The sequence below is a fragment of the Hyperolius riggenbachi genome, chromosome 11, assembly GCF_040937935.1.
Source record: "Hyperolius riggenbachi isolate aHypRig1 chromosome 11, aHypRig1.pri, whole genome shotgun sequence".
In the NCBI taxonomy this organism is placed as follows: domain Eukaryota; kingdom Metazoa; phylum Chordata; class Amphibia; order Anura; family Hyperoliidae; genus Hyperolius; species Hyperolius riggenbachi.
Window position 1 is genome coordinate 186,976,624 of NC_090656.1, and position 22,518 is coordinate 186,999,141.

The following is a 22,518-nucleotide window of genomic DNA, read 5'->3' on the forward strand; positions in this document are numbered from 1 at the left end:
GGCCACGAGCGTCTTATAATCCGAAAAATACGGTACATGCAAACATAGTGCATGCAGCATTTTTCCTGCATCTGCAAGAAATTCACATAATAAAAAATGGTACTATGCAATTTGCAATCTTACATTTAAATATTCTTACCATTTTTTTTTCTTGCTACTATCAGAAATCATAGTCACCCAGTGAAACTCCGCCCAAATGCACAGTAACCGTGTCACAATGTGCATAATGTGAATTGAGAAAATTGCAGTTTGCAGCACTGCCACTGATCATGCTTTTCAGTGAGAACAGACTAGCCCTGTCTTTATTACCCCTGCTTAAAGGGAACCTGAACCGAGTAAAATTAATTAAAATAAACACATGATGTACCTGCAAATGAATATAACATACTTACCTCGCTGTCAGCTCCTCTCAGAAGCTCACCATTTTCTTCTAACATTTTCTTCTTCTCAAGATTTTTTCAGAACTGCAATATATCAGTTGCTGTCAGTTATAGATCAGTTGCTGTCAGTTATTATAACTGAAAGTACAACTGATGTGCAAGGTAATGTCCATGTTTCCTTATGGCTCAAGTGGGTGATTACAGTTTAACAGTGTGCTGACCCGGAAGCTGTTACAAGGTCATCGACCATCTTTAAAATGGAAGACAGAGAATTCCATTGATCACAGTGAACAAACAGGACGTGTGCGAAAGGAGAAAAGTATTGATGATTAGACTACACATGAGGTAATTATCATGTGTGTATGTTTATTATGACTTTTCATTTTTAGTTCAGCTTTGCTTTATATATTTTTATAAAGATATCCAAGGTAAAAAATAAAATAAAACGTACACTTACATGCAAAACTTCTGGACTGCAATGTCTGTTTCCCCCTTGCAGGCCTCCGTTCATCCACCATCTGTCCTGTTCTAGACCCAGAGGAATGTCGAGAGTAACCTCTCATTTACACTCTGCATAGGGAGGGAGGCGCTTGGGGAGCAGAGTGAGCAACCTTTCTATCATCAGGCGCCTATAGGCACATGCCTACAGTGCCTTATGGTAAATCCAGCCCTGGTGTATGGGCTCCATTAGAATGATTTGCCATATATTAGTGTCACGATTGTGGAACTTTCCCCGTGATCAGCGCACAACGCGTGCACTGACACGGCGGAGATCCTCCACAAGCGTATAATTTGCAGGAACCCAGCTAAAAGGTGCTACGCACCTGTAGAGGGAAATTCCTGTCGGCAGATGGCGCTGGGGAGTGCAGAGGAACCAATCCTCTGTACCTCCACAAGTGCCAGACAGGAATTGTACGAAGCGCAGAATGCAATCCCAAGAGAGGCGATTGTGAATGAGATTGAGCAAAAGGGATAGGTAGTATGTGTGTGCGCCAATCCAGTCGCCACTCCGCGACCGCGCACACACAACAGCAGATACGAAATAGGAACGCGATCGCGAGAGGTGCGATCGCGAGACGTGACACAAGGCAGAACAGAATAGAATACAAGGGTAGCAAAGGCACAGCAAATACAATAAGGAGATACGGAAAATAACAACCGCTAGCTAACCGCGAACACCGCACTCATTCGCAACAGTGCACGCGGTTATGCGCGATCTCCACGTGATAAGCACAATAGAGACAAGCACGCCTAACTAACCATAAACAGACAAACATGAAACAGGGGACGCGAGCGCTTGCTTAACGGTTACCTCACCGAGCCTGTAGCAAGCGCAGCGGACAAGACAGACACACGAAAAACAAGAACTAGGCAGGAAGGATCCACCGCTCTTCCGCCAGAGCAAGTGTGATCCAAGCAGGAACATAGATCAGAAAGATCCACAGCCGCTAACGCTAGCGGCTAGTGCGATCTCAGCAAGACAGAACGATTCGCTATCAACCGCCGTTGGTGACAGCACAATCGCGACCGACAAGACAGAACAGAAGGATCCCCAGCGCTAGCACAAAGTAGCTAGCGCGATCCCAGGAAACAGAACAGAAGGATCCCCAGCGCTAGCACAAAGTAGCTAGCGCGATCCCAGGAAACAGAACAGAAGAGATAGCTGGTAGCAACCGCTGCACCAGCTATACTCCAAGAACATAGATCAGAACCATTTCCTGTCAACCACCATAGGGACAGGACAATGGCAAACAGGCAAGACAAGACAGAACAGGCAATACAGATAATACAACCTGACTGGGCTAGAAGGGGAGCCAAAAGCAACCCCCAGGAATTAACTATACTAGATAGCAATGGCTGACACTCCAGCAGTGTCCATCAGGAACTGAGCAAGGAAGGGAAATGACCAGCAAAGCATTCTGGGAAACATAAAGCTCTTATAGTGCCAGTCATCAAAGAAGGCAGGTAGGGGATTTGCATAACGAATGTATGCAAATTCCCCAGCAAGAGAACAGAACAGAAACTTGCAATGAAAAGACAGGTCTCTGTTCCAGAGACCTGCAGCCCACAGACTAGAGGAATGGACAAACAGCTGTCTGCCTGTGCAGCCAGCTGAGCGGATCATCACAGTACCCCCCCTTCTAGGGATGGATTCCAGACATCCCTCAAGACTGGTAACATCACAAAACTCTAACTGAAGACTCATGAAGGTCAGGACAGCCCGACAAGGCCCAATTCCAGAGTCAGTCCATCCGAAACCGACCTCATCGGAAGCAGAAGCCACCGAAACATGCCCATCAGCACTACAAGTCTCAGCGTAACACCCATCAGGACTGTGGACACCAGAGAAGAAGCCATCGACACCCTCCAGACAATACCCACCACCTTCCAAGGAGCGTCCAAGAATGCCAAACCTGCCGCAATACCTGTTCGAAGTGTCCCTTACAACACCAAAGCCATTGCTGATCGTATTCAGGGCACCAAGCAAAACCTTTCCCGGAATCTCCCAGAATGCCTTGAAGCTCCGCAGAGATCCCAAGAAGCCAGAACGCTCACCAGGCTCACATGGAGAACCACCAAGAACCCCTATGGAACCTATGATCATTCCAGACTCAAAATTAGCAGGACACCCATCAAGATCAGGACTTTCAGGGACCACTTCTGGGCATGCAAGCAGGCAGGCTATATCAGAACATGTCTCCACTGAGGAAGCATCTGAGTACGCTGGTAACCGAGGCACACTTGGGCTTTCTGGGTCACAGAGCACATCGGGGTACACTAGTACAGGAGAAACCTCAGGACATGTCGGGGAACTGCCAACCTCAGAGTCCGACACGACAAGACCAAAACCAGTACCGGGCAGAAAATCATCACGAGTAAAGGTCACAGGTACTGGTCTTTCAAAAGAAGACTCAAATTCAGAATTTTCTGTAACTGTAATATCATCATTGACTACACATGAATGAAGCTCCACAAGAGCTGCAAAAGTAGTCAGCAAGGCAGCAATGCCTACTGAAGTGGGCAACACCTCAGAAGGACCTGGGGGGCAGGAGACATCTCCTTCAAGTTCTGCACCCTTTGGGAGGAACTCTGAGACCTTCAGATCATCAAACAAGACTTCAGGAACATCATTTTTCAAGTTGTCTAAGAAGGATTCTGTACTATCCATGTTACAGGGCAAAACTGGAACTTTACTTTGAGAACAGGGCAGATGTCCCAGGGGAGGTTCCACCATAAACTGAGACTGAATTTCATCATCATGAGTGGAACGTACAGGAATATTCACTGGACCACACACTGACTCCCTAACTTTAATCTCGCTGCACCCAGAACTCTGCGTAGTAATCAAACTAGCTTGCAACTCCAAAACTGCAGAAAGACAGGTAAAAATAGCAGCAATACCTAGACGAGCCTCTAGGGGCAGGGCAGGAGATATTGTACAAGGCAATATTGACTCATCCAGAGTACTGGGTGGAGAGTCAATACTTTCTTCAGAATCAGACTCGCAAATGTCAATGCAAGTGGACATCATGCCTTCATTCATGGTACAGGGCAGGTTCAGAGAAAGCTTCTCTGGACAAGGCAAAGAAGCTTCAGCATCAGATTCGCAAAACCGAAGCGCTGTCTCACTCTTAGATTCGGCTAACAAGGTCGAATCCGAGGAGTCAGAACGCAAAATTTGCGGATCCACGATCGCTTTAGGTTGCGAAACTGACGCTTCCATATCGCAAACCTCCGCGATCTGCGGAGCAGACTGCAAGGCATCTAGGACAGAAACACTGGAGCAACTGTCATCAGGCAACAGGCCTGCACAGGTGCGAACAGAATAAGACATAGATTCATTTGCAAAAGAAGTGGCGACAACAACAGGAGAAACTTTATTAGACACATCAATAATTTTCTTAAAGTTGCATAACTTAGGAATTTTCCCCATGGCAGGCTCACAAACGGACGATCTTAGAGATCCTGAGGGAAAAAATCTGTCTTCCTTAGACACAGGACCACACAGACCTTTTGCAGCCATACGTGCGGTGGCGACGTCAGACCGCACTGGTTCAACTTCCACACAAGCAACTGCTCTGAACGACTTGCACTCAGACTTCAAACACTCAGTTGCTTTGGGAAAGGGAATGCATTCAAAACTCACTTTCTTTAAATCCAGAGGATTGGAACAATCGTCCGCTGACAATGTGTTTTTAGCAGATTGAAGCGCATGTAGTTCATCCAAAATCATTCTCCACACGTCAAACAGCGGAGTCACAAAGTCAGAGATACATTCACCAGTCTTGATTAAAGTGCACGCAGACTCAATGCACGCATACAAAACTGCTTCGTTTTTAGAACGGTATTGATTGCAAAACGATCTCCAATCACATTCCAATTCATAGACCAGGAGCTCTATCTCCCATTTCTCAAACGGGGGCTCCCATGCACACTTAACAAAGGATGAACAATCATAGTGCGCACAGTCTACAGATGGAACTGGAGCAGGAACAGAACGGGAATCTTTTACCTCTTTATTGGGATCAATTAATTGGTGTGTGTGTAATTCATCCAAAATGATCTGCCACACATACATCACCAGATCCACAACACACTTGTCACATTCATCAGAATCAATCAAAAGGCACACAGAGTCAAGACAATCGTTCAGGACATCCGCGCTTTTTGCGATGTAAAAATCGCAAAAGGCTTTCCAATCCAAATCAAATTCCTCCACCAAGGCCCCGATTTCCCATGAGGCAAATGGCGGTTCGAACAACCCAGTATCTAAATAATCTCCATATGGGTGGGGATCAGGAACGAGTACAGATTTTTTGACTGCTTTAATATAGTGTGCGATCCTACCTATAGCAGGATCCACATAAGCTTTGGATTGGGGCAAAAAACCTGGAAACTGATCAGCAGATGCATTATAAACATCATTATCATCATGCATGGTTTTGCCCATTTCAGACTTGACAGAAATAACCTCTCTATCTGTGGTTGCCATGGGCAACGGATCTTTCCGCTGGGAAGCCTTCCTAGATCTTTTACGTTTAGACTAAAGCTGAGTACACACGTACGATAACGATCGTTCAAAAACGAACGATAACGACAATCGGAACGATAATCGTGCGTTCAAAAAGTGTGAACGATCGTTTTTGTGAACGATAACGATCGTTATCGTTCAATCGGACCGATCCAACCCGGCGGATTTTTTCGAAAGATAATCGTTCAATCGTTGCAGTGTGTACAAAGATCGTCCGATAACGCATGTTCTTATTGCCTGTCATAACGTCACTTCCGTTTGCGCACGCATTTTTTAATCGTTCGTCGTTCAGTACTTTATACTTATATCGTTCACGTGTGTACACAATCGTTCATTATGAACGATCTTTTCAGTCTAATTTGAATATCGTGTAAACGTCACGAATCGTTCGTAACGAACGATCTTTATCGGACGTGTATACGAACCTTTAGAGGCTTTGGATGGCTGCTTTATGGATGAAAGAGTAGATGGAACAGCTGATTGAGCTGCTGACAACAACTCATTAAGGGGGTATGGTAATTGAGGTAATCTCAGCCAATTGTGAATTAAAAAGGCCAAGAATTCCAGGGGTCTTTGACTCAGGGTGGTATGATCTAACACATCATAACCCCACATTGACATTTCGCCCCCCAACAGAATGTAGACCATTTGGGGGGCCCAGGTAGACACTGGGGTGCATTGGAATTCAGGGTTCGCTAACAGTTTCGTACACTCAAAATTCGTCTGCTGATTCAGGTTCAAGTTTTTTAAATCTCTTAAAGGTACAAGAGCCATATTCGACAAAATCGTACAAATCGGAAATTCCGTCTACACTGGGGTTTTGGGTTAGGCTGGTCATTCTGTCACGATTGTGGAACTTTCCCCGTGATCAGCGCACAACGCGTGCGCTGACACGGCGGAGATCCTCCACAAGCGTATAATTTGCAGGAACCCAGCTAAAAAGTGCTACGCACCTGTAGAGGGAAATTCCTGTCGGCAGATGGCGCTGGGGAGTGCAGAGGAACCAATCCTCTGTACCTCCACAAGTGCCAGACAGGAATTGTACGAAGCGCAGAATGCAATCGCAAGAGAGGCGATTGTGAATGAGATTGAGCAAAAGGGATAGGTTGTATGTGTGTGCGCCAATCCAGTCGCCACTCCGCGACCGCGCACACACAACAGCAGATACGAAATAGGAACGCGATCGCGAGAGGTGCGATCGCGAGACGTGACACAAGGCAGAACAGAATAGAATACAAGGGTAGCAAAGGCACAGCAAATACAATAAGGAGATACGGAAAATAACAACCGCTAGCTAACCGCAAACACCGCACTCATTCGCAACAGTGCACGCGGTTATGCGCGATCTCCACGTGATAAGCACAATAGAGACAAGCACGCCTAACTAACCATAAACAGACAAACATGAAACAGGGGACGCGAGCGCTTGCTTAACGGTTGCCTCACCGAGCCTGTAGCAAGCGCAGCGGACAAGACAGACACACGAAAAACAAGAACTAGGCAGGAAGGATCCACCGCTCTTCCGCCAGAGCAAGTGTGATCCAAGCAGGAACATAGATCAGAAAGATCCACAGCCGCTAACGCTAGCGGCTAGTGCGATCTCAGCAAGACAGAACGATTCGCTATCAACCGCCGTTGGTGACAGCGCAATCGCGACCGACAAGATAGAACAGAAGGATCCCCAGCGCTAGCACAAAGTAGCTAGCGCGATCCCAGGAAACAGAACAGAAGGATCCCCAGCGCTAGCACAAAGTAGCTAGCGCGATCCCAGGAAACAGAACAGAAGAGATAGCTGGTAGCAACCGCTGCACCAGCTATACTCCAAGAACATAGATCGGAACCATTTCCTGTCAACCACCATAGGGACAGGACAATGGCAAACAGGCAAGACAAGACAGAACAGGCAATACAGATAATACAACCTGACTGGGCTAGAAGGGGAGCCAAAAGCAACCCCCAGGAATTAACTATACTAGATAGCAATGGCTGACACTCCAGCAGTGTCCATCAGGAACTGAGCAAGGAAGGGAAATGACCAGCAAAGCATTCTGGGAAACATAAAGCTCTTATAGTGCCAGTCATCAAAGAAGGCAGGTAGGGGATTTGCATAACGAATGTATGCAAATTCCCCAGCAAGAGAACAGAACAGAAACTTGCAATGAAAAGACAGGTCTCTGTTCCAGAGACCTGCAGCCCACAGACTAGAGGAATGGACAAACAGCTGTCTGCCTGTGCAGCCAGCTGAGCGGATCATCACAATTAGCATGGTTGTAATTCATTGATTTTTTCATTTCAACCAGGAACCAAATAAACTTGTCAAACTCAAGGAGTGTGAATGGTCATGTCTAGGAGAGCTCATGAAGAAGCATGTGATCAGTGTGGTCAGATGATAGATACAGTGGGTTGGAAAAGTATTCGGCCCCCTTGAAGTTTTCCACATTTTGTCACATTACTGCCACAAACATGCATCAGCCTTATTGGAATTCCACGTGAATGACCAATACAAAGTGGTGTACACGTGAGAAGTGGATCGCAAAGCATACATCATTCCAAACATTTTTTACAAATCAATAACTGCAAAGTGGGGTGTGTGTAATTATTCGGCCCCCTGAGTCAATACTTTGTAGAACCACCACCTTTTGCTGCAATTACAGCTGCCAGCCTTTTAGGGTATGTCTCTACCAGCTTTGTACATCTAGAGACTGAAATCGTTGCCCATTCTTCTTTGCAAAACAGCTCCAGCTCAATCAGATTAGATGGACAGCGTTTGTGAACAGCAGTTTTCAGATCTTGCCACAGATTCTCGATTGGATTTAGATCTGGACTTTGACTGGGCCATTCTAACACATAGATATGTTTTGTTTTAAACCATTCCATTGTTGCCCTGGCTTTATGTTTAGGGTCATTGTCCTGCTGGAAGGTGAACCTCCGCCCCAGTCTCAAGTCTTTTGCAGTCTCCAAGAGGTTTTCTTCGAAGTTTGCCCTGTATTTGGCTCCATCCATCTTCCCATCAACTCTGACCAGCTTCCCTGTCCCTGCTGAAGAGAAGCACCCCTAGAGCATGATGCTGCCACCACCATATTTGACAGTGGGGATGGTGTGTTCAGAGTGATGTGCAGTGTTAGTTTTCCGCCACACATAGCGTTTTGCATTTTGGCCAAAAAGTTTGGTCTCATCTGACCAGAGCACCTTCTTCCACATGGTTGCTGTGTCCCCCACATGGCTTGTGGCAAACTGCAAACGGGACTTCTTATGCTTTCTGTTAACAATGCCTTTCTTCTTGCCACTCTTATTTATTTATTTATTGTATTTATAAAAGCGCCAACATATTACGCAGCGCTGGACAATAAATAGGGATACATACAATATTTAGGGGTGACATAAAGCAAAATGACAATACCTGAATACAAGAAAGACCAGATCATGCAGCACAGTATGAGTACAAGGTAATGCTTAGTCACTGGAGGGGAGCATAGAGATTAGGCAAGTTAGGTTCACTCGGATGCATAGCATGGGTTCGCAGTAATGGAGGTGCATGATCAGGTAGGACACAAAAGGAGGAGGACCCTGCCCAAAGGCTTACAATCTAGAGGGAGAGGTAAGGACATGGAAGGTAGGGGACCAGAGTTCAGCTGTGGGTTTAGAGCACTTGTGAGAGGTAGTAGGCCAGCGTGAAAAGGTGAGTTTTGAGGGCTTTCTTGAAGATGTTGAAGGAGGGGGCTGCCCTAATGGGTGGAGGTAGGGAGTTCCATAGTGTTGGAGCAGCTCTTGAGAAGTCCTGGAGGCGTGCATGGGACTGGGTGATGCGGGGGTGGTTAGGCGAAGTTCATTGGAAGAGCGGAGTGAGCGGCTAGGTGTGTACCTCTGAGTAAGATCGGAAATGTAGGTTGGACAGGTTTTGTGGACAGATTTGTAGGTCAGACACAGTATCTTGAATCTGATTCTGGACTGGATAGGAAGCCAGTGGAGGGATTCAAGGAGGGGATCCGCCGAGGTGGAGCGATGGGAGCAGTGGATAATTCTGGCTGCCGCATTCATGATGGACTGCAATGGGGCTGTTCGGGTCATAGGGAGACCAGACAGCAGGGCATTGCAGTAGTCAAGGCGGGAAATTATGAGGGCATGGATGAGGAGTTTGGTGGTGGCAGAGGTCAGGAAAGGGCGAATCTTACAGATGTTACGAAGGTGGAAGTTGCAGGACTTTGTGAGGTTTTGGATGTGGGGAGTAAAGGAGAGTGCGGAGTCCAGGGTGACACCCAGACAGCGGGCTTGAGAGCTAGGGTGAATGGTAGTGTGGTTAACAGTGACATGCACATCTGGGAGGTTTATGGATGTCTGGGGTGGGAAGATCATAAATTCCGTTTTGTCTAGGTTTAGTTTCAGGAACCTAGCGGACATCCAGGAGGAGATAGCAGATAGGCAGGAGAAGACCTTGTCCATGGTAGTGGTGGATATGTCAGGGGTGTGGAGGTAGATCTGGGTTTCATCTGCATACAGATGATAGTTAAAGAGAGTCTGAAGCGAGAATAAATCTCGCTTCAGACCTCATATATAGCAGGGGCACGTGTGCCCCTGCTAAACCGCCGCTATCCCGCGGCTTTACGAGGGTCCCTGTCCCCCCAATCCCCTCCGTAATGCGGGGGAGCGCTTCCTGGTTGGGGCAGGGCTAACCGCCGCAGCCCTGCCCCACGCGCGTCTGTCAGTGTGTATCTCCGCCTCTCTTCCTTCACTGAGAGGGGCGGGGGAGAGGCAGCGATGCGCGGCTGATAGACGCGAATGGAGGCAGGGCTGCAGCCGTTAGCCCTGCCTCCAGGAGCGACCAAGCCTGCGACCAAGTGTCGCAGTGGGGGGTTTGGGGGTCAAGGGACCCCCGTTTAGTGGCGCGTATGCGGCGGTTTAGCAGGGGCACACGTGCCCCTGCTAACTATGAGCTCTGAAGCGAGATTTATTCTCGCTTCAGAGTCTCTTTAAAACCCATGGAGGAGATAACCTTGCCAATGGAGGATGTGTATAGGGTGAACAGTAGGGGGCCAAGGACTGAACCTTGGGGGACTCCCACCGAGAGGTGGTTGGGGGTGGACGAGGACTCATTTAAAGCGGTCGTGAAGGAGCGGTTGGAGAGGTAGGATGAAAGCCAGGACAGGGTTAGATCGTGAAAGCTCATGGACTGGAGGAGTAGGGGATGATCTACTGTGTCAAACGCTGCTGAAAGGTCAAGGAGGAGGAGAATGGAGTATTTACCTTCAGCTTTAGCTAAGGCAAGGTCATTGACCACTTTGGTAAGAGCAGTTTCGGTTAAGTGGGCAGGCCGAAATCCAGATTGCAGTGGGTCTAGCAGTGAGTTGGCATTGAGGAACTGTGAACCAGATGCTCAAGAAGTTTTGAGGCGAAGGGGAGGAGGGAGATAGGACGGTAGTTGGAGGGTAGCGAGGGGTCGAGGGAGGGTTTCTTGAGCAGGGGTAGTACAGTGGCCTGCTTGAAGTCTGAGGGGAAAGTGCCTGTGGATAGGGAGAGGTTAAACAGGGTAGTGAGGACTGGGGCCAGATCCGAGAAGTGAGGATGAAGTAGATCAGAAGGGATAGGGTCAAGGGGGGAGGTAGTGTTATGGGAAGTCTGCAGTAGGTGGATGACTTCCTCGGTGGTAGTAGGAGTGAAGGAGGTGAGGGGAGGATAGGGTGGAGGAGGAGCTGGTTGGGAGGGGATGGGAGGTGAAGATTTGAGATTGGATATTTCCTGACGGATGGAGACAATTTTGTTGGTGAAGTGGGTGGCTAAATCTGTGGCTGAGAGGGAGGAAACGGAGGGTGGGGGGTTGGGTTTAAGCAGGCAAAGTTGCAAAAAGACGTCGGGGGTTGGAAGCTTGTGCTCCGATGAGCTTGGTAAAGTATTCCTGCTTCGCATGAGCAAGGGCAGTGTGGAATTGCAGCAGGTTGGTCTTGTACTGTAGGAAATCCTGGTTAAGTCTAGTTTTCCTCCATTTCCGTTCAGTGGTGCATGTTTTCCTCTGGAGGTTGCGAGTATGGGTAGTGCGCCAGGGCTGGGGGTTAGGGGGTCGGTTGCAGCGAAATATTGGTGGCGCAGCTTTCTCTAGGGCTGATGAGAGAGTTTGGCGATACTGAGCTGCAGCAAGATTAGGACAGGTTAGGGTGGGGAGAGTGGAGGAGAGGGCATGGAGGGGGTCAGCAAGGACGCTAGGGTTGAGCTTGTGTAGGTCTCGCTGCCATCGACCAGGTTGGTGGGCGGGTAGTTTGGAGGTGCCTTCTGTGAGGAGGTTGAAGGTGAGAAGGTGATGGTCTGAGGGTGGAAAGGGTGCAATGTCAAGGTCTGCAATGGTGGTGGATTTAGTGAATATAAGGTCGAGAGTGTGACCTGCAGTGAGAGTGGGGGTGTTGGTGTGTTGTACTAGTCCAAGTGAGTTGGCAATGGTGAGTAGCCGGGTCACAGCGGAGTTCTTGGCTTCATCGATGGGAATATTGAAATCCCCAAGGATGATGGTGGGGAGGTCAGAGGAGAGGATGTGAGGGAGTCAGGAGGCAAGGTCATCGAGAAATTGTGGGGTGGAGCCCGGAGGACGGTATAAGACCGCAACAATGGCAGGGAGGGGGTGGTAGAGGCAGATGGTGTGGGCCTCAAATTATGTGAATTGTAGGGGGGTAGGTGGTGTGAGGACACGGAAGGTGCAGGATGGGGAGAGGAGCAGACCCACCCCTCCCCCGGTCCTGTTGTCTGGTCTGGGGGTGTGACTCAGGTGAAGCCCCCCGTAGGAGAGGGCAGCCTCTGCGGCAGAGTCAGAGGGGGTGAGCCATGTCTCAGTGAGTGCGAGAATGGTGAGGGATTTGGAGAGGAAAAGGTCGTGGACTGCTGTAAGTTTGTTGCAGACGGATCTGGCATTCCAGAGACCGCAGGGTAGGGGGAGTATGTGTTTGTGGGTGGGATGGATGGAAATAAGGTTGGAGCGAGGATGGGTGTTGAGGTTATTTGTGGACAGAGGGCTGTGAAGTGTATGAAGCAGGTCAGCAGGGGATGCTTGTCTGGCAGCAGGCTGTGGCCCTGGATTGGGTGATATCACCCGCTGCAAGTAAGAGTAGGAGGGAGAGAGTAAGCAAATGTGAATGGGATTTAAATGTTTGTGAGGTTATTGAGCTGCTGGAGGGAGAGAGAGATTTCAGGAGAGCTAACAGTTCATGAGAAGCTGAGTAAGGTGAGGAAAGCAGAGCAGGTGAAATGAATATGGAGTGTGGTACACTGGGAGGATGCAAATTGCAATGCAACTTGTAGATGTTTGCAGACAGGCAGAACATCAGAAAAAGTGCAGTAAACATAGTAATGGTCTCTGATTATAACCAGGAAATTTCCAACCACTAAACAGTTTATATGGGTATGCAGTTAGTGCAAGCACACCTGTGTAAATAAAGAAGCAGAGTCTACTTAGCTGTGCAACATATATCCAGCAGTGGCATTTTTTTTAGCAATAGCATTGGAGGAAGTTGTATATGCAGAGTAGTAAAGGCCAACTTTGTACAGTGCATAACTAATAGTTGTCCTATGGACAGAGTCTCCCACCTGAGCTGTAGATCTCTGCAGCTCGTCCAGAGTCACCATTGGCCTCTTGACTGCATTGCCGATCAGCGCTCTCCTTGTTCGGCCTGTGAGTTTAGGTGGACGGCCTTGTCTTGGTAGGTTTACAGTTGTGCCATACTCCTTCCATTTCTGAATGATCGCTTGAACAGTGCTCCGTGGGAATGTTCAAGGCTTTGGAAATCTTTTTGTAGCCTAAGCCTGCTTTAAATTTCTCAATAACTTGATCCCTGACCTGTCTTGTGTGTTCTTTGGACTTCACGGTGTTGTTGCTCCCAATATTCTCTTAGACAACCTCTGAGGCCCTCACAGAGCAGCTGTATTTGTACTGACATTAGATTACACACAGGTGCACTCTATTTAGTCATTAGCACTCATCAGGCAATGTCTATAGGCAACTGACTGCACTCAGATCAAAGGGGGCCGAATAATTATGCACACACCACTTTGCAGTTATTTATTTGTAAAAAATGTTTGGAATCATGTATGATTTTCATTCCACTTCTCATGTGTACACCACTTTGTGTTGGTCTTTCATGTGGAATTCCAATAACATTGATTCAAGTTTGTGGCAGTAATATGACAAAATGTGGGGGCCGAATACTTTTGCAACCCACTGTATGCAAGTCTCTGGTTTGCTAGTCAAGATCATGTGCTAAAGCAGGATGTGATCACAGCAAATCAGAGCTTTGAAAATCTATCAGTTGATCAAACAAATCACATGCTTTTCCATGAGTTCTCCTGGACATGACAATCACTATCAAGGAGCATTTTTTTCCAATGTTATACAAAACAAAAGTTTGCCTTCATAAAAATTTGCATATTCAGCAGTGATGCATCGTAGGAGAAATCATATGCTCACTCCAACCTGAAATATCGCAGAATCCTTCTGTTTTAAGAAGGGAAACTTTTGTTTTGCTTAAAGTGTAACTGTCGGGCATAAAATCAAAAATCAATTCTTTATTTTTATCTGGTAAACAAGTAATAAGGATGCTAACCAGGCATCCCAAAAGTTAAAATCTCTATTACTTTTCTTGTTTATAAATGATCATTCCCCAGTTTACCTGACTCTTAATTGGTATGTTGCCGCAGAAAGGAAGTTGCAGGGCATGCTGGGTTTGTCTTTTTCTTCTTTATTTCCCCTCAGACTAAACTAATGTACAGAAGGAAAAAAGGACAACCCAGCATGCCCTGCAACTTCTTTTGTGCGGCAACGTACCAAATAAGAGTCAGGTAAACTGGGGAATGATCATTTATCAGCAAGAAAAGTAATAGTGATTTTAACTTTTGGATTGCCTGACTAGCATCCTTATTACTTGTATACCAGATAAAAATAAAGAATTGATTTTTTTTATTTTATGCCCGACAGTTAAACTTTAACATTTTAGTAAGAGGTCTTTTTGGTCCTTTGTAGCCCCTTACACACTCCAATGAGTTCTGGATCGCCATGAGCTTGTTGGGTAGTCTGTAACGTCCAATGTTATAAAAAGAACTTTTTTAGCATCAAATCCATAATTTATTGCTACATGGTGTTGTATTAATAAGCACAGCCAGAAACAAGTAGTTCATTATGGCAATTGAGGAAAAAAGTCTTATTTGCTGATAGTGTGGATATCCACAGACTCAGCCAGTCACATTCAACAGTATTTGTTCCATCCTGCAAAACAGTAAAGATGTGGTGGAGCTTAGTGGAAGTAAGCTTTGTAATTCAGCACCTTGGACAGTGACCCTGTTTATTGACAGAAAGCTTTATCTATTCTACAGCAAGAGGAATACATCATACATGAGTTCATTTGTAAAACTGGAACAAATAATAGGAAACCTTGAGTGGCTTCCTTCAGCACTATCCGGCTTCATTTAAAAATAAACAGATTGATTGTAAAATCTGTACTTAGAGCTGTATGGAGGCTGATATTTCAATTCTCTTCAAAAATGTGAATTACTGAGCCATTGCAGTGATAATCTATTGGTTACAGATCATCATAGCTTTCTTCTCTACTTTTGAAAATCAGATCGCCCATTTAAGACCACCATATTTATTAAAGTTAAACTTAAAGAGAACCTGAACTGAAAATAAAAAGTCAAATAACCATACACGGGTCATACTTACCTCCCGTGTAGTCTATTTATCAGTCTCTTTCTCCTCTCCTGCATCCTGTTTGTCTACTGTGATCAATGGAATTCTCCATCCTCCATTTTAAAAATGGCCATTGCTCCATAACAGCTTCCTGGTTAGCACACTGTTAAACTGTAATATCACCCACTTGAGCCATAGGGAAACATGGAGATTGCCTTGCACATTCAGTTGTAACTGACAGCTGCTGATATACAGTATAACTGACAGAAACTGGTATATTTCAGTTCTGAAAAAATATTGTTAGAGCTGGTAGGGATCATTGTAAAAAGAAAAGAGAGAGAGAGGAACTGACGGGGAGGAAAGTGAGTAATATTCATGTACAGCTACGTCATGTGTTTATTTTAAATAATTTTGCTCGCTTCAGGTTCCCTTTAAGTGAAAACAAAGTGATAAGATAAAAAACTGTATCTATCCTCTTGCTTCTAAAAATGACTTTTCGATATCCTACAGTCTTATGTTATGTTTAAAGAGAAACTCCGACTAAGAATTGAACTTTATGCCAATCAGTAGCTGATACCCCCTTTTACATGAGAAGTCTATTCCTTTTCACAAACAGACCATCAGGGGGAGCTGTATGGCTGATAGTGTGGTGAAACCCCTCCCACAAAGAAATTCTGAGTACATACTCTTGGCAGCTTCCTGTGTTACGGTGGTGCGCTGTTGACCACTCCACTGAGGTGAGAGAACCCTGAGAGTGCAGAGTCTAAGTGCCCACGGGTGTTCACCAGAGCGCCCCGCAAGGGACGATGGACTTTCAGCTGCCTATTGTTCACCAGGTTGCACTCCGGAATTCCCCGACAGTGGATAGGAGAACAGGGGACACCCCGATGTGGAGGTGAGTCTTGAAATGTCTCTGAGTGGCAGATAACAGGAGGATGTAGTGTTTAGGCAATCCGGGTCAGAGGCAGGCAGCACAGTTGCAGAACGTTTAGGCAATCCGGGTCAGAGGCAGGCAGCACAGTTGCAGAACGTTTAGGCAATCCGGGTCAGAGGCAGGCAGCACAGTTGCAGAACGTTTAGGCAATCCGGGTCAGAGGCAGGCAGCACAGTTGCAGAACGTTTAGGCAATCCGAGTCAGAGGCAGGCAGCAAAGGGTCAAGACGGGTAATAATCCGGGTCAGGGCTGGCAGCAGACAGGGAGGTCCAGAAACAAGCCGAGGTCAAACCAGAGGAGTGGAGATCAAGAGTAGTCAGGACAATCCGGGTCAGCAACAGGAGATCAGACAATACACAACAGGACTGGCGAACAGACACACTAGCTGACAGACAGATCAGCGCAGAGTGCTGTGAACAGCTGCCTTTTATACTGCAGGGGGGCCGGCTCTGGGATTGACTTTGGCGCCATGCATGCGTCATCACGTACGCCTGCCGCCGCGCACGCGTACAACATGCCAGACGCCGCTTCCGCCCAGTTCGGCACGCATCTCCTGGCAACAGAGACCAAACCATCGCCAGAGACGCATGCGCACAAACAGATGCTTCCGCCCAGAGCCCGACCCGGAAGTGCGACCCGCGGCAAACCACGGCGCTCCGATTCCCCCGCAGCAATCCGGCCCGGCTGCACGGAGGATACCTCAAGGACCCCCAGACCAGGTGAGATCATTGCCGCATGACCCTGACATTGCCCCCCCCCTTAAGGGCAGTCTCCGAATGACCTCTAGTCTGGGTTTCTCGGGATGATTTCTGTGAAATGCTCTGACCAACCTGGGAGAATGTACATTTTGACTGGGTTCCCACGAATTCTCCTCTACCCCAAACCCTTTCCACTTGACCAAATACTGCAACACTCCCGACCGGAGCCTGGAATCCAAAATTCTTTCTACTTCAAATTCCTCAGCTCCATCTACCAGAATTGGTTGTGGAGGGCTACTGGATGAGCGCCCAAAGGTGTCTGGAACATATTTTTTGAGACAGGAGACATGAAAAGTTGGATGTATCTTCAAGGAACCTGGCAAGGTAAGTTTGAACGCTACCTCATTGATTTTCTTTTCAACTGGAAATGGACCAATATACTTTGGCCCCAATTTCTTGGAGGGGCAGAGTAACCTCAAGTTAGTTGTAGCCAACCAGACCATATCTCCTGACAATAATTCTGGACCCTTCCTTCTCTTCTTGTCAGCTTGTTCTTTCATTGTTTGCTGGGTCTGTTGTAAAACCTCTCGCACCAATTTAAAATTTTCATTTAATTTAGAAATCCTGTCCTGTACTTCAGGAACTAAAGTCTCTTCCAGTACCCCAGGAATATTGGTAGGATGGAATCCATAGTTCAGAAAAAATGGTGTCTGACCCGTAGAAGAATGCACAGCGTTATTAAAAGAAAATTCTGCCATTGGTAGTAATGTTACCCAGTCGTCCTGTGCTGATGAGGAAAAGCATCGAAGATACTGCTCCAAAACTTGATTAACTCTCTCCGTCTGGCCATTAGATTGAGGATGGTACCCTGAGGATAATGAGACCTTAACCCCCAATTGTGAACAGAGCTCCTTCCAGAATTTGGATGTGAACTGTACTCCACGGTCTGTTACAATATCAGAGGGTAATCCATGCAACTTGACAATTTCTTGTAAGAAAGTCTGAGCAGTAAGGACTGCAGAAGGAATTTTCTTCATTGGTATAAAATGTGACATTTTGGACAATCTATCAACTACCACTAGGATTGTGGTAAACCCTTGAGATGGAGGAAGTTCCACAATGAAGTCCATTGAGATCATGTCCCAAGGGCGGGTGGGTATGGGAAGTGGTGACAGCAAACCCCATGGGCGGAGTCTAGGTGTTTTGGATCTAGCACAGGTAGCACAGGAATCCACAAATAATTTACAATCTTTAGACATTGTTGGCCACCAAAACTTCCTTTGAACGAGATCAAGAGTTTTCTTAAAGCCAAAGTGACCTGCCAGCTTGGAGTCATGATTCCATTGAAGTATTGATGTTCGCAGTGTTTCAGGTACAATAATCCGATGGTCTTTATAAAAAATTCCATTTTTACATTGAAATTGATCTTTCCACTCTGAATGCAAAACAGTAGATGCTTGACGGATCTGGTCTATAACTTCAGGTAGGGATAAGAGGAAATTATGCTCTGGTAAAATGGTGTCCGGCGATTCAAGAGTTGCTTCCTCGGATTCTGTGGAATACATTCTGGACAAGGCATCAGGTTTCACATTTTTTGATCCTGGACGGTATGTTACATGGAAATCGAAGCGTGAGAAGAACAATGCCCATCTTGCTTGTCTAGGTCTGAGTCTCTTAGCTGTTCTGAGATATTCTAGATTCTTGTGATCCGTGAAGATTAGAATTGGATGACGTGCCCCTTCCAGAAGGTATCTCCATTCTTCCAGGGCTGACTTGATTGCTAACAGTTCCTTGTCACCAATATCATAATTCCTTTCTGAAGAATTAAGTTTTCTTGAGAAAAATGCAATAGGATGTAGAAGTGCCTTTGGGCCAAAACGCTGGGAGATGATGGCCCCAATAGCCCTATCAGAAGCATCCACTTCAACCACGAAGGGTAAGGAAGGATCAGCATGCCTAAGGATTGGAGCAGATGTGAAGAGTTGCTTAAGTTCCTCGAAAGCCTTCTGAGCCTCTGTTGTCCATTGAAAATGGTGGTGCTGCCTAGTCAATTGAGTGATGGGTAGAACTACTGTGGAGAAATTTTTAATACATTTTCTGTAAAAATTAGCAAATCCTAGAAATCGCTGAACACTCTTTTTATCGGTTGGGACTGGCCAATCAAGGATTGCTGAGACCTTCTTTTGATCCATAGAAACTCCTTGGGAAGAAATCTGCAGTCCCAAGAATTGAATCTCTTCCTTGTGGAATTCACATTTCTCTGGTTTGGCATACAACCCATGAGTACGTAGTCTTCCCAGAATCTTTTTAACATGCCCCTGATGTTCTTCCAGAGATGAAGAGAATACAAGGATGTCGTCCAAGTAGACTACCATAAAATCATCGAGGAAATCTCTAAAGATGTCGTTAACAAAATGTTGGAAGGTTGCCGGAGCATTGCACAATCCGAACGGCATGACTGCATATTCAAAATGACCGAAGCGGGAGCGGAATGCTGTCTTCCATTCGTCGCCTTCTTGTATACGGACCAGGTTATACGCCCCTCTCAAATCCAGTTTAGAAAAAATGTTGGCAGAACGTACTCTTTGAAAAAGATCTGTGATAAGAGGCAAAGGATACCTATTTTTAACGGTGACTTTATTTAACTCCCGGTAATCCACACAAGGTCTCAGTGATCCGTCCTTCTTTTCCACAAAGAATATGCCTGCCCCGGCTGGAGACGTAGAAGGTCGGATAAATCCTTTTTTCAAGTTTTCGTCTATATACTCCTTAAGCACCCCTAGTTCAGCTTCAGAGAGAGAATAGAGGTGACCAAACGGGATTTCTGACCCGGCCCGAAGTTCAATTGGGCAATCATAAATCCGGTGTGGGGGTAATTTATCTGCACCTTTCTTATCAAAAACGTCCATGAACTCTCGGTACACAGAAGGAATACAGTCTAATTTCTTAGCTTCTGAACATAATAGTTGGCCACAAGGGAGGAGACAGGATGACTTGCAGTATTCAGAAGTGAATGAGACGTCCTGAGTTCTCCAGTCTACGCTGGGATTATGGGCCTGTAGCCAGGGCATTCCAAGGATGATTGGGAATAACGGGGAATTGATTAAGTTGAAGCTGAGGTATTCTTGATGGTGAGTATTGGTAGTAACCAGGAGGGGAACAGTTTCATGAGTGATTGGACCGGAATTGATACCGGATCCGTCTGCAAGCTGAATGGAGAGACTCTGTTCCTTTTGACGGAGAGGAAGGTGGAGACTCTTGGCAAGGGTGACATCCAAAAAACATGAACAAGCTCCAGAGTCCAGAATAGCCTTAATCTCGCTGATTCCGTCTGGGCCCTGAAGAAACAAAAACAAAGGAACATGAGTAGAGATAGGGAGTTTCATAAGGTCCCCATCAAATCCTGACATTGGATTCTTACCCGCTGGTCTCACGGGACAAGCCTGTCGAAAATGTCCGGGAGCTCCACAGTATAGACATAAACGAGAAGTAAGGCGTAGTTGGCGTTCCTCAGCTGAGAGTGAAGGTCGAGCCAGACCTAATTGCATGGGTTCCACTTCATCTCCCCCTGTGGCTGAAGCTCCTGAAGATGCTGGAGGACCTGAACTAGGGATAGGATAAGTCCATGAAGACGCACCTCCAGCTCTTTCCAGACGTCTTTCCCGAAGGCGTCGATCGATCTGGATTGAGAGAGCAATAAGTTCTTTAAGAGTAGCAGGAACTCCGACCCGAGCCAGTTCGTCCTTTAACTGATCAGAGAGTCCCTTGCGAAACTGGAATCGAAGTGCTGCGTCATTCCATTGCGTGTCGTTCTGCCAACGGCGAAACTCTGTGACATATTCTTCGACCGGACGTCTTCCTTGTCGAAGTGCTTGGATAGCAGTTTCAGCAGTAGCTGCCGTGCCTGGGTCATCGTAGAGCTCTCCTAACGCTTCAAAAAGAGTGACCATAGTTTGAACAGACTCATGACCCTGATCCATCATCTGTAAGGCCCAGGCTTGTGGCTCCCCCTGTAGCAAAGAGATTATGGCACCAACCTTGGAAGCCTCGGAAGCATATGTTCTTGGCTGAAGTGAGAAATATAGTTGGCAGGCCCTCTTGAAGAGTCTAAATTTACTCCTGTCACCCGAAAACCGATCCGGTAGTGGCATTTTAGGCTCCGGCTGAGGAGTAGTTACTGTAACGCTAGGAGGAGGGCTTTGTACAGGTGAAGTGGCAATTCCTTGTACTTGAGTTTGTAACTGCTGATAGCCTTGCTCAATCTTTCGGACGGACAGTGTCAAATTAGCGATCTCCTGGCAAAGTTGGTCGATCGGAGACATTCCTCCAGAGGCGTCCATAGTGGCTGATCTGTACTGTTACGGTGGTGCGCTGTTGACCACTCCACTGAGGTGAGAGAAACCTGAGAGTGCAGAGTCTAAGTGCCCACGGGTGTTCACCAGAGCGCCCCGCAAGGGACGATGGACTTTCAGCTGCCTATTGTTCACCAGGTTGCACTCCGGAATTCCCCGACAGTGGATAGGAGAACAGGGGACACCCCGATGTGGAGGTGAGTCTTGAAATGTCTCTGAGTGGCAGATAACAGGAGGATGTAGTGTTTAGGCAATCCGGGTCAGAGGCAGGCAGCACAGTTGCAGAACGTTTAGGCAATCCGGGTCAGAGGCAGGCAGCACAGTTGCAGAACGTTTAGGCAATCCGGGTCAGAGGCAGGCAGCACAGTTGCAGAACGTTTAGGCAATCCGGGTCAGAGGCAGGCAGCACAGTTGCAGAACGTTTAGGCAATCCGAGTCAGAGGCAGGCAGCAAAGGGTCAAGACGGGTAATAATCCGGGTCAGGGCTGGCAGCAGACAGGGAGGTCCAGAAACAAGCCGAGGTCAAACCAGAGGAGTGGAGATCAAGAGTAGTCAGGACAATCCGGGTCAGCAACAGGAGATCAGACAATACACAACAGGACTGGCGAACAGACACACTAGCTGACAGACAGATCAGCGCAGAGTGCTGTGAACAGCTGCCTTTTATACTGCAGGGGGGCCGGCTCTGGGATTGACTTTGGCGCCATGCATGCGTCATCACGTACGCCTGCCGCCGCGCACGCGTACAACATGCCAGACGCCGCTTCCGCCCAGTTCGGCACGCATCTCCTGGCAACAGAGACCAAACCATCGCCAGAGACGCATGCGCACAAACAGATGCTTCCGCCCAGAGCCCGACCCGGAAGTGCGACCCGCGGCAAACCACGGCGCTCCGATTCCCCCGCAGCAATCCGGCCCGGCTGCACGGAGGATACCTCAAGGACCCCCAGACCAGGTGAGATCATTGCCGCATGACCCTGACATCCTGTCTGTGAACCCTGTTGCATTGTGGGAAATAGATGTTTACAGCCGTTTCCAACTGCCAAAAAAAACATCCAGCAGCTACATCACCTGCCAACAGTAACAATGTCACCATGTGATAAATGTCAGAATATAAAGCAGGGATTTAAAATATTTTGCAATGGGCAAACACTGACTAAATAATTTATACAGTACATAATTATAGTAAAAATGAAGCACTTTTTTTTAATACGTTATTGAGTTCCTCTTTAAAAACTCAAAAAGTAGATTTATTGTTTTGTCTCAGCTCAATGAGACAGTCTGTCCCGTGTCTCAGAGTGCTCAAACACATAAACTCTTGACCTTTTTTATCTATCCTCCCCGGCAGAGAACTGGGCTTCTGAGTACAAAGTATTTTATTGTTGTAATTCCTTACCAGCGAGGAATGCTATAGTCCAAATAGATCCCGAATGAAGAAAAACTGTCAGTTGCATAGCTGAATAACTC